This window comes from Phocoena sinus, unplaced genomic scaffold (assembly GCF_008692025.1).
Source record: "Phocoena sinus isolate mPhoSin1 unplaced genomic scaffold, mPhoSin1.pri scaffold_35_arrow_ctg1, whole genome shotgun sequence".
In the NCBI taxonomy this organism is placed as follows: domain Eukaryota; kingdom Metazoa; phylum Chordata; class Mammalia; order Artiodactyla; family Phocoenidae; genus Phocoena; species Phocoena sinus.
In genome coordinates this window covers 60,867-73,693 of record NW_022605655.1, presented here as the reverse complement: position 1 = coordinate 73,693, position 12,827 = coordinate 60,867, and the positions used below count along the sequence as shown (strand labels likewise).

At 48.2% G+C, this 12,827-nt stretch overlaps 1 pseudogene; it reads right to left on the bottom strand.

The window, feature by feature from the left end:
* Positions 1–9,799: 9,799 nt before the first annotated feature.
* LOC116748301 lies at positions 9,800–10,898 on the bottom strand (annotated as a pseudogene).
* Positions 10,899–12,827: the final 1,929 nt, after the last annotated feature.

The window sequence follows — 12,827 nt, the reverse complement described above, 5'->3', positions numbered from 1 at the left end:
TAAATGGAATAATCTCATGGTACACCGTGTATGTATAGCATGTGGAGGGGCATCCAAAGAACACTGTTTTTTATGTACACCAAAAAATATCAGTAAATGTACACAGGAACCCTATCAATTCAGTGAACCCTATGAAAGTTCTCAGCAAGAAGTCATACCATTTCTTTAAGTTTGTGCAGGTGAGGAACAATATGAATGAAATGAATGTCAGGAAGTCATTTTCTAATATGCTAACATCCACAAAGAGGAATCCCATAATGCAAATGAATATAGAATACAATCCTTTGAAATTCATAATTTAATAAGAATTAGGATTTTAATGAGAGAAAATATAAAACGAATGAATTGCACGTATTGGAAGCTCATACCTTGGAGAAACCAAGCTAGAAAAAAAAAATACAAGAAAAGAAGATTTTATGAATGTTTCAAATGGGATAAGCCTCAGCAGAAAAGTTTACTTCACTATTATTTTTGTTCACTTAGAAAAAATAATTTCCTTTACAAATTAAAGTTGTAAAGATGTTCCAAACTTTTAGGAAAAGATGGAGAAAATGTTTAAATGTCAATAATATGCATGTTCATAATAGAACATAAAGATTTTTTAAAGTGTGTAAGTAAATGTAATAACCAGGAAAACAATAAGGATTACATCATAAGACCTAGGATGTTTAGGTGTTATCTTTCTCTGTACTGTAAAATATGCTTTGTGTAGTCTGCTGCCATTATTAATTAGTTCCTTCTAAATAGATTACCCAGAATAGCTTTAGTTATTGCCACTTTTTAATCAAGTTATCAAATTACAGAATTCTCATCATTTTAATTATAGAAGTGTAATGGCAATTTTAGCCAATGTGTGAGAAGAAAAAGTTGTAAGGACTTGGGGGTTGGGGCTGAAACAAAAATCGTTTTGTTTGGAGATGTGATTGTCTATTTAGAAAAACCAAAATAAGCTACAGGCTGTAAGACAAGGAGATGTTTTGCACAGCTCTGAGAGCTGGCAGCTTGGCTGTTAGCACGAGCAAATCTTTACAACGTCTCCACACTCAGATTCCAGGCCCTGCCGAGGGAAACATTCTGATTTGCCCTCAAAATATCTGAAGGCAGTTTTGCACTAAATCAACCAAAAGCTTCAACAAAGCTCAGACAGCTGAAATACAGATCAGATTGATTCAGCCCCACCCTATCTCCCAGGCTGAGAGCTGACATTAGAAAATATGTGCCCTTTTATGGAAGAAAATATATATTCAGAGCAAAGAAAATTATCAGGAATGTACAGGTACCTTATATAATGAAAACCATCATTTTACCAAAAAGACAACTCTAAATGTACATGCACTTAACAAGAAAGCTTCAAAATCATGCAAAAACAGAGGTGAAATGAGAAATATACTCTACCATTTTAGTTGGACACTTCAACAGTTATTTCTCAGTAACATAAGTTGGAGACCAAAAATCAGCAAGGCTATAGAAGCACTGAATAATGCCATCAATAAGCTGGACCTAGTAGACATGTCTAGAACATCCAACAGCAGAATACACATTCTTTTCAATTACATGTGAAGCATTCACCATTACAGATCATGTCCTAAGTCATTAATCCTAAAATATTTTAAATAATTGAAACCATGCAAAAGTTCTCCCATCTATAGTACAGTTTAACAAGAAACCAATTGCAGCAAGAACAGAGAAGTCTCCAAACACTTGGAAATTAAGCAACACAATTCTAAATAACACATGGGTCCAAGAAATTTCAAGCATAATATGGAAAATATTTTGAATTATTATTATATACGATGTGTACAAATTAAAATACAACATATATCAAAATTTTTGAGATGCAGAAAAAGCAGTGTGTAGAGGGAAATTAATAGCACGAAATGCTTATGTTAGAAAAGAATAAGGGTCTCACATCAATAATATAAAGTCCTACCTTAAAGAACTAGGAAAAGAAGAGTAAAGCCCAATGTAAATAGGAATGAAATAGTAATGATAAGACCAGAAACCAGTGAAACAAAAACAGTGGAAGGGGTAAGCAACACAGATTTGACAAATCTTGATGGACTAAATTCTTGAAAGACACAAACTACCAAAGCTTACTCAAGAAAGAGTAACCTATTACATTTCTTAAAGAAATTAAATTCAGTTAAAAATCTCCCAACAAAGAAAAATCCAGGCTCAGATAATTTCACTGATGATTTCTAGCAAATATTTAAGAAAGAATTAATACCGATTCTATACAAACTCTTCCAGAAAATAGATGACAAATTCTTAACTCATGAAGTCAGTATTACCCTGATTTTTTTTTAAAAGAAGGATTACAAATTGTTTAAAAACTACAAGTGTTCCTCATGAACATAGATGTAAAAGTCCTCAAAACTAGTTAATTTAATCCAGCAATATATAAAAGGGTAATACATGAAGGCAAATTGGAGTTTATCTTGGGAATACAAAGCTGAGGCTGATCTGATATTCAAAATCCAATCACTAATTCATACCTGACCAACTAAAAAATAAAAATCATACGGTCACATCAGCAGGCATAGTAAAAGCATTTGTTCAAATTCCATAACATTCATGATTAAAAACCTCAGCAAACTAGGAATAGGAAGTATCTTTCTCAAACTAATAAAGCACATCTGAAAAATGTCTACAGTTAATGTCGTAACGGTCAAAGAGTGAATAGATTCCCCTAAGATTGAGAACAAGTGAAATATATCCACTCTCACCACTCTCTTTCAACACTGTACTGGAAGATTTAGCTGACTGCATAAGGCAAGACAAAGAAATTAAAAAGATACAGATTGGTGGGAATTCCGTGGCAGTCCAGTGGTTAGGACTCCGTGCTGCCACTGCTGAGGGCGAGGGTTCAGACCCTGGTTGGGGAGCTAAGATCCTGCAAGCCACGTGGCATGGCCAAAATAAAAAAGGATACAGATTGGAAAGGAAGAATGACAACTTTATTCAGAGACAGCATGACTGCCTTCACTGAAACTCCTTTCAAAACTTTACCCCAGAAAAAGGCACCTTGGGGAGGGCGGGCGGAGGAAAAATTGGGAGATTGGGATTGACATATATACCATACTATGTATAAAATAGGTAACTAATAAGGACCTACTGTATAGCACAGGGAACTCTACTCAATACTGTGTAATGACCTATATGGCAAAAGACTCTAAAAAAGAGTGGATATATGTATAACTGATTCACTTTGCTGTACAGCAGAAACTAACACAACACTGTAAATCAACTGTGCTCCAATAAAAAGAATTTTTAAAGCCACTTAACAAGTCAATTTAGCAAGATAGCAAAATACAATTTTTAACTAATAGTGTTACTTTTTTAAAAAATATTTATTTATTTGGCTGCACTAGGTCTTAGTCGCAGCATACAGGATCTAGTTCCCTGACCAGGGATCAAACCTGGGCCCCCTGCATTGGGAGCGTGGAGTCTTAACCACTGGACCACCAGGGAAGTCCCAACTATTACCTCTTTAATTCAACACTGAATATTGGTGGTCCTAACCAGTGCAATAAGTTTTTTTTAAAGTGTGAAGATTAGAAAGAATGAAAGAAAACTTGTCATTCCTACACAATATGTTTATGTACCTAGAAAACCCAAAAAAATCTACAGAACCTGTTAGAATTATGTGAATTTAGCAGAGTTGCTAGATATTGATAAAATGTCAATATACAAAAGTCAATGGTATTTCCATATATTACAAAAAAATTAGATAATGGAATTAAAGTATTATTGACAATAGCATCATAAATATCAGAAATAAGACTAAAGAAAAGTCTCTATACAGAAAACTACAAAATACTGCTTGATATTAAATAAATGAGATCTATTTTATATTTGAGAATTGGGAGACTCAATATTGTTCTCAAACATTTCCCAAGTTGATGTATAAATTCAGTGCCATCTCAGAGTCCTAGTAGATGCACTCTTGTCAAAATTAACCAGCTGATTCTGAAATTCATGTAAAAGTGCAAAGGGTGAAGCATACCAAAGACAAAGAGGAGGAAAACTGAAGGATACACACTGAATATCAACTTATCCCATGATTAAAATACTATGGTTTTGTGTAAAGTTGGACAAACAGACCAATGGAACAACAGATCAGAGAGCCCAGAAGCAGACCCACACATGTACCATCATCTGATTTAAGACAAAAAGTGGCACTGCAATGCAATGGTGAAGACTCTTCAATAAATCAGGTGAATTGGATGTCCTACGGGGGGCGGGGTTTGACACACCCATACCTTGTACCATAAGTTAAAATTATTTCCAGATTAATTGTACACCTAAATGTAAAGGGGGAAAAAACAGACCTTCTAGGGTTACATGGGGGAAATTTTGTAGCATTTGAGAAGGCAGATCAAGTGCCAAAACAGGCAAAGCTAACATTTGGTGACAAGTCCAGGGTGGTCACCGTGGGGGGATAGTGACTGGAAACCAGCATGAGAGAGCCTTGAAGCATGCTGGAAACGTGAGGACACAGTATCTGCATGTATGGGAAAATCAGAGGTAAACCCTAAAGATCTGTGCACTTTATGTAACTTACAAGGATAGAAAATCAAAATCATCAAGAACTTTCACAATGTGCTTTCATTTTCTTGGACTTGTATGTCTGCTCAAGTTTTCACATGTAATATTATGTTAATTTAAAATGCTTTTGGTTAAATATCTATTTAGGTTTTCTTCAATGACAAAAATAGATAAATAGATTGAGATTTTTCCTGCTCTGCACAGAGTAGGCAATCAACAGGTCCTGAGAGGATGGATCCCTCAAACGGAGGGACACTCACTCATCTGTGATGTCAGCGTCCAGCCTGGACCTGGAGTGTAACAAGCATGGTTACTGAGTAACGATAATGTAGTGCGCAGCGAGACCTCCCTCCTTCTCTCTCACCCTCTGAGTCAGTGTGCTGCTGGGTGACGTGAAAACCAACACTTGGGGGCCAGATGGGAGCGGGCTAACCTCAAACCCACTCTCTACCAGTTCTGTGACTAGACCAGTGACTTAACCTCTCTGATGGGCATCTTGTCATATGGGAATGATGGCAAAATACCCACTTCACAGAGTCCCGTATGCTCAGTAAGTAGACCCTGGGCTCTGAGTCCCTGTCCCCCCCTGCACCTGACCTACTACCAGAGGGAACGAAGGTTTGTAGCAGGTGAAGTGGGTCTTCTTTGGGCCCAGCACCACTGCCCAGCCACCTTTGAGCCTGAAGCAGAAGGAAAACTCGATAATACTCATCTCATCTTTAAAAATTTTTTTTTAATATTTTCTCTAGTAAAAAAAAAAAAAAAGCATTCCTAGTGCCTCTGGGTCAGTATGTTGGGAGGGTTTTCCTGTTCCCTGCCCCACCTGCATCTGCCATCTTCCAAGAAAGGAAGGACAGCTGAGTCACTCTTTCAAGCTCTTGTTTACGTTCCCTCTGTCCTTCTCACCACTCTACCCAAGACGTCACACATCCCCTCTCTTTTTCTGTCAGGCATCGGTTTCCCAAGGGTGTTCCCCAGACGGCCTGCTCCCCGTAGTTCTGTGAACCCACGAACGGCCCAAAGGACTGGTCTCCCATGGCTACAAGCACCCCAATATACAGACAGATTGGGCTTCGAGAAGGCTTCCTGGGGCAGTGCAGGTGGGCGAGCAACTCCCTCAGGGGGACCTCTGGGAACGAAGGTAATTCCCTGGAGGGAAGAGGGGTTCAGGGTGAAGCAGAGGTTCTTAGGAGGCTGTATCTAGATGGGCTTGCAGCCTTCCGTGGATCAGGGATTTTAAAAAATGTGTTCAGCTACTCATTATGGGGGAAAGTACATGAGTGGCCAGGACATTTCTGAAAAGGAGAAGTCCTAAGGCGGAAGTTCCCTTAGGACTAAGGCGGAAGTTCCCAAATTTGAATGTGTTAAAAGTGAACAATGCTGGTAAGAAACAAAATGGTAAAGAAGATAGCGCGTGCAGAGTACTGACTCATTTAATGATCTCAAACCAAAGAGGAAAGAGGGCCTGTTATTATTACAAATCATAAACTTTACCAAGAGGAGAGAAGGTACAGGATCAGTACCTTGTCCAAAGTCACACAGCTATTAAGCAATTAAACTGGGAGTCCGCCCCAGGTAGCCTGGGTCCAGAGAGAATAGAAAATCCGGAAACAGCAGGTAAGTATGCCTTAGGGTGCTTTATGTGGTAATGATTGCATTTCAGACTAGTGAGCATGGAAGAGAGAGGCAGCCTCTATTTACATTGGGTGTTGGATAATCACCTTTTGGCCTACCTTTTGTTGGAAGATCAGACCTCTATTAAAAATGAAGCTTATGGGGCTTACCTGGTGGTGCAGTGGTTGAGAGTCTAGTCTGCCTGCCGATTCAGGGGACACGGGTTCGTGCCCAGGTCTGGGAAGATCCCACATGCCGCGGAGCTTCTGGGCCCGTGGGCCATGGCTGCTGGGCCTGCGTGTTCGGAGCCTGTGCTCCACGACGGGAGGGGCTGTGGCGGTGAGAGGCCCGCATACTGCAAAAAAAAAAAAAAAAAAAAAAAAATGAAGCTTATGAAGAATTTGCCCTGATTTAGAATATTTGGAATTATTATGTGCTTACATTAAGAATGTATGCTTTTGTGTCTGACAGTTAAAGGAGGCCACTTATTGGTTGGAAGTGTTTTAAATGCACTTGGACCTATTTCCTTTTTAGTAACAAGGGAACATAACTCGCTCAGAGGTGGCTTGGGAGGCTCAAATAAGACAATGTGTGTAAACAGTAACTTCTCACCTGGCAGCCAAAAAAAGTAACTGATTTTATAACAATGAACTAGAAACATAAAATTTGTTGAATTACATTTAAATTTAATAACGTAGGTACTTGGACATTTTGGTTTCCATTGAGGTTTTAACTTCATTGATGCTTCATGGGTGGAGTGCAACCAGGAATATTCTCACTGAGCACCAGCCGGTCCTGGAGAAAGGGCCTGTGATCACATTCCCACAACAGGAGGGTTTCCTGCAGCAAATCTCCAATTTCCTCTCTGTTCACCCATATCCGCCTTAGTATACTTGGACGGTGGGGATTGCTTCCCCCAACCCTGTTGTCAATGTTTTTTCTCTCACTTCTTGAAAAGAACCTTAAAACGAGAAAAACAGAAGATTATCTTTTTATAAAAATTGGGAAACATGGATAAGCAAAAGAAGAAAGTTTAAAAGCCAAATAAAAGTAATAAAACAATAATTTTGTCACCCGGTGGCAACCAGGGTTTAACGATGTGGCATACATCATTTTGTGTCTGTACTTTTCAAATGGGCTCGTCTCACCCACACTGCTTTGTAACAGCCGTTTTTATTGTACAATGTATCACTAGTCCGGTCAGGAAGCATTCTTTCTCCCGGCAACTACTAATTACCCTCCAGGAGCCCATCCTGTTTCTGAAGTGTGATGTGTTTAGCAATATTCCACCAGACTCTTGGGTCGTTTCCAGATTTTCAAGTGAACAAACGCTGAAATGTTTCTCTTTCTGCCTAAGTCTTTTGCATACGTTCAGGCATGAGCTTTGACGTCAGAGAATTTTTGCCCTGACCACCCTTTCAAAAGCAACTCGAAACCCTCCTGGTCTCCTCTCTAGAGCGCCTTCCGGTTCGCTGTGTGCAACATCTCTCCGACTAAAAACTGCACAGGGGAGAGGCCAGACCGTGTCCGAGCCAGGACGGTGGCACTTCAGAGGCTTCCCCTGCGTGGCTGACCGGGGTCACCGAGAACTCGGGTCCCCAGGCCTCCACCGTCGCGAAGGCCTCTCCGCGGCGCGCAGCTGCGCCCCAGGGTCAGGCGGGGGTGGGATCACCGGGGGCCTCCGGCTGGAGCTGCGGGGGCACGGGAAGGGCGGGGGTGTCTGCCCCCTGGGCTACGACCCCAGCCGGGCTTTGTCTCCGCAGAGCTCCAGGGCGGTGGCGTGGGGTTAATCCAGGGTCACAGCTTCCTCCTGCTTCAGGGGCGGGGGTCGTGGCGCCCTCTCCTCCACCCCAGCCCAGGACCCCCAGGACCCCAGCTCTGCTCCTTCTGGGGCCTGAGGACGCGCAGAACCAGGCTGCATGGCGCCTCCGACGCCCCGCCCTCGCCCCCCAACCTGTCGGCTCCCGTGCAGCCCCCCGAATGCCATGGACCCCCGAGAACCTCTCGGCTCCCCAAGAACCACCGGAATGCCCCGAACCCAGGTGGGCGGAACCGCAGGCCCCGGGACTTAGGGGGCGCAGGGCACGGCCGGGGGTCATCGGGCGGGGCCCTTGCAGGGATTGGCGGAGGCCTGGATACTCTGTATCAACCGCGCCTTCCCGCCACCTCCCCGGACGTGCGGGCGGAGCACGTGCGCGCCGAACGTGGAAGCGGCCCCGGGCGCCTGGCTGGGGTGTGTTGGTGGCGTGCGGATGAAGGTGAGTGAACGAGGGGGTCGTCCGGGCGACGGTGACTGAGTCCGGCGTCCGGGGCCGGCCGCCGGGGAGGCTTCTCGGGCCCCGCGGGGAGAAGGGCGCCGGGAGAGGTCCGGCGGCGCAGGGCCACGGCCAGACGGAGGTGTACGGGCAGGACGCAGGGCATAGCCGCCTGCCCCCCGCCCCCTCTGTCCCCGCCGGGCCGGGTCCCCTCAGTGTTCGGGGTGCCCCCCGAACCCACTTCCTTCCCGAACTCCAGGACCCTCTCCATGAGCTCGGCCCTTGGCCTCCTTCCCGCCCTTCCTGGAGCAGCGTGGGGCGGGGCTGTCGGCGCTGGGCACACCCGGGTCGCTCGAAGGGTGCGGGGTCGGGGGCCTCCTGCCAGTCGCGACGGGAAGAAACGTGGGGCCCCGAGGCAGGAGCCCGTGACAAGGCGCTGAGGCTCGGAAGCGGCGGCGAGAGCGCGTCCCCTGGCGGGCGCCCGGGAAGCCCTGCCGGGAGGAAAGAGCTAGAAGCAGGCCAGACCCTCCGCCGGGAGCGCGGCAGTTCTCCGCAGGTTGTCTCAACCTTTGCGGACAGCGGTTTGGCAGCATCGACTGAAAACGCGCCCTTACCCTCGCCTCCAGGAGCCTGTTCCACAGAAGTGAGGTAGTTGTGGACACAGGTCTGCACGTGCTGTTTGAAAAAGCGATCGCCAGCCGCCTCGGCGGCCGCGGCTGGCAAGCTGCCGGCGCCCGTTATGGCCGCGCCTCGCACGGGTGCTTTGTAGGACCCGGCGCAGACCGGGAGTCATGCCTGCGGTGCTGGCCCGACTGAGTATCGCCATAAAAAAACCTCTCTCTGCTGTTAAAACTTGGTGTCTGTTTGCATAGTTAGACGGTCATTTTTTAGAACACTGCAAAGCCTTCGGTCCAGCTTGCCGTGGCTCACCTGTTTGTGTCGGGGTGGGAGGGCGGCAGAGCGGGCTTTTGGGGTGCAACGGGCCGCACGGAAGCCAGTCTGGCCAGGCCCCCGCCCTCGGGCCTTTGCAGGTTACCTCAGCTCTCAGCCTGTGCCTTCACCGGGAAGAGCGGGAAGCTTAGTGCCTGTCCCGCCCGCCGCCTGCTGCACACGGAGGGGTGTAGCTCCCGGACTTTGCTTTGCACGTGTGAGATCCCCCAGCCAGTAAACCACTGAGGTCTCCGCGGCGGTCGCTGACTCCAGGCTCGCTCTTTGGTCTTGAGGCTGGGCAGGCCCAGGGCTTGCAGGCCTGCGGAGTGCAGCCCAGCGGTTTGTTTACAAAGCGTTTGCTTTTCTATCTCCGTGTGAATTGCCTTCCTCCCTTTTGAGGTCGCGAATCACCCTCTCCCACGGGCTCTCTGGTCTTTAGCCGAGGGTGGTATTTAGGGTGAGGGCCTGGGCCTGGGCCACCGCTGGAGGAAATCAGGAGGGATGTGTTTGCGCATCATGTGTTGCGTCAGGTGTGGTTCCAGCGTGTAGGCCCGGCTGCAGACTGCGCAGGTGTACACCTTGCTTCACGGTGTGCGTGGACGGGGGCGTCTCCAGCGAGGCTGTCCGAGCGCGCCCGGTGACAGCTGCGGCCCTGGCAGGGTTTACCTTTGTTGCGTCGCGGCCCGTGGGACTGCAGGTTCGAGCTGTGTGGAGGTGTTTTCACATCCTGACAGTGCACACCTGGGTGTCCCGGTGTGGATGCGGGCGTGCGGCTGGAGTGAGAGGGCTGCGGGAAGGACTTCTCACGGAATTTACACCCCTGGGCTTGGTCCCCGAGTGGATACACGTGTGCTGGGCCAGGTAGCAGCTCCTGGCGAAGGGCTGCAACAGCATGGGCACTTGTGGGGCTTGGTCTCGGTGTGTGACTTGGAGTGCACCCGCATCTCTGCCTTCGAGTAGAACGTCGGGGAGCACATCCGGCTGTCTCTGACGGTCGTCGTCATCGTCAGGGGAGAGAACAGAGGGAGCCCTGGTTCCAGCATCCGCTTCTTTTCTCGGCCCCAGGGGTTCTTAGTGGCCACGGTGCCACCTCAATACCCACCACCACCTCCTTCCTCTGTGAGGGTCAATGCTGTCTTCTCGGAGAGGTCAGGGACCACCTGCAGGGCTTGTGAGCGGGGCAAGAGCTGAGACACTCACGGGAGCTGAAGCTCGGGAGGTCTGAGCTGACGAGGCTTTTGTCGCAGGGATCCTGAGAGGGACGTGATGACCAAACCGGGAGCCCTTGATTGACCCCCTTCTCTCCTCCACCTCTGAGAACAGAAGACTCCAGCAGTCCGCAGTCCTGTCCACGGCACGGGTACCACCGTGATATTCTGGGTAACGGACGCCTGGCTCTGTGGGGTCAGCTGCTCTGACTTGGACTCTGTCCACGCTGATGCCCGAGGGCAGGCGCGCCGAGGCCGCACAGCCAGCGAGGTGGGGCAGGGGGCGCTGCCAGCCCTCAGCCCTTCTCCGGGGACAGCTGACCCCGCCCTTGTTGATGCACATCCGTTCTCGCCCTGCCCTGAGGCCCAGGCCCCCCAGGCTTCGCAGCGCCGCAGCCACCACACTTCCGGTCCCCGGGGGCAGCCCCCCAGCCCTCCCCACAGTGTTCCATTGACCCAACCCTCTGAAGACGGCGGAGCATCACGAGGACCTCTGCCTCACTGTCACCAGCAGCACCGTCCAGCTGGAGCACCTGGCCAGCTCGTGGAGACCTGTGCTGCGTCCGCCAGGTAGAGGGGAAAGCCGTTCTGGTCCCCTCTTTCTGCAGCTCCTCTCGGTGGGAAAAGTCCTCTTCTTCCTTGACAGGCCACGGCTCCATCTCCTTGGCCTCAGGCACGGCCTTCCCCCACAGGAATCCATCCTTATTCTCAGCCTCTCTCAGAAGGAACATCAGCCCTCCTGAATGGCTGTGGAGTACTGAGCTGGTAGGGAAATCCGGCAGCCTCCCCGCCCAAGCATAGCTTTTAACATTGGGGTTGGTGCTCAGGGGAGGGGTTTGCTGTGACCTCATAGAGACTCTTCCAGCGTGGGCATTTTCTCTCTCCTCACCCTCGTAATCCTCCAAGCTCGGGCTGATGGAGGACTAGAGGCTGGCACTCCCAGACGTCAGAGAGGAGGGAGCCCTAAATGCAAGCAGCCTCCTGTTCTGTTCTTGCTGTGCCCGTCCCTGGGAGCTGCGTTCTTCCCCTCATGATCTCCAGTCACTTCCTACCTAATGCTGGAAGGATATGGGGGCAGTCAGACCTCAGTCCAGTCCTTTATTCTTAGAGGGGCAAGGGCTGAGATGTGGTCCCCAAGGGCTGGAGATCCCCAAATTGGTCAAAGGTGGCTTAGAAGTGTGGGTGACGGTTCTCCTTGGAGCTCCTCCCCTTCTCTGCCAGCCGAGGCCCGGTGCTAAGTGTCCCCGTCCCCAGCCTGAGGAGCTGTGGGTTCTTTGTGAAACCCCACAACCGGGGGGGCTGCAGAGAAGGGAGGGTTCGGGGCAAATGCAAGGACTGGACTTACCTCCTTAGGTGCCACAGTCAGTTGCTGGACAAGGATTTATATATAAATATATATAAATATATACATACCCACTCGTCACGGCCATTTTTGTTGTAACCATTTCTGTGTTTATAAATACATTATTTCTGGGGGAAAAAAAAGGTGATGGTTTCCAGCATTTTGGAGAGTTACTCAGTTTTCTTGGGTCTCTCCCAAGCATACGTTTTATTAAACTTTTGTGTGACTTTCTCCTGTTAATCTGTCTCATGTCAGTTTAAATCTTAGACCAGCCAGAAGAACCTAGAAGCGTAGAGGGAAATTCCTCCCTCCACAACATCAGCGAAGCTTTCAGATTCTCCTCCTTAGTTCTCCAAGGTCTTACCTGCAAAAGTTCTTCTCCCACTACCAGAACCCTGGGTCTCCCTCTGTCTTCCCCTGCAGTCCCCCTTCGTCTCTGTTCTCACAAGCAGCTCTCCGTGAAACCAAGTCCCCCTAAAACCGAGCTCCCCTGCCATGCTGATGATAAGCCTCTCTGTCCAAAACTTTACTCCCTTTCTTGTTCCCTCTGACCTAATCCTTTGCTCACTGAGCACTCACCCCCCAGAGCCAGATGAGGTCTCATCATCAACATACAAATTCGTGGTTGTTTTTCTCCAGGGCAAGATGAGCTCACGGACGGCCAAGCCATGGATCTCCAGAGAATGGCAAACCAGAGACATCCTGAGCCCTGAAACTACGACTAAGAACTGTCACAAGGGGACTTCCTTGGTAGTCCAGTGGTTAAGACTCCACGCTCCCAGTGCAGGGGGCTCAGGTTCGATCCTTGGTTAGGGAACTAGAGCCCGCAGGCCGCAACTAAGGATCCCGCAGGCCGCAACGAAGATCCCGTGTGCTGCAACTAAGATCCAGTGCAGCTAAATAAAAAATATTTTTAAAAAAATATGTCAC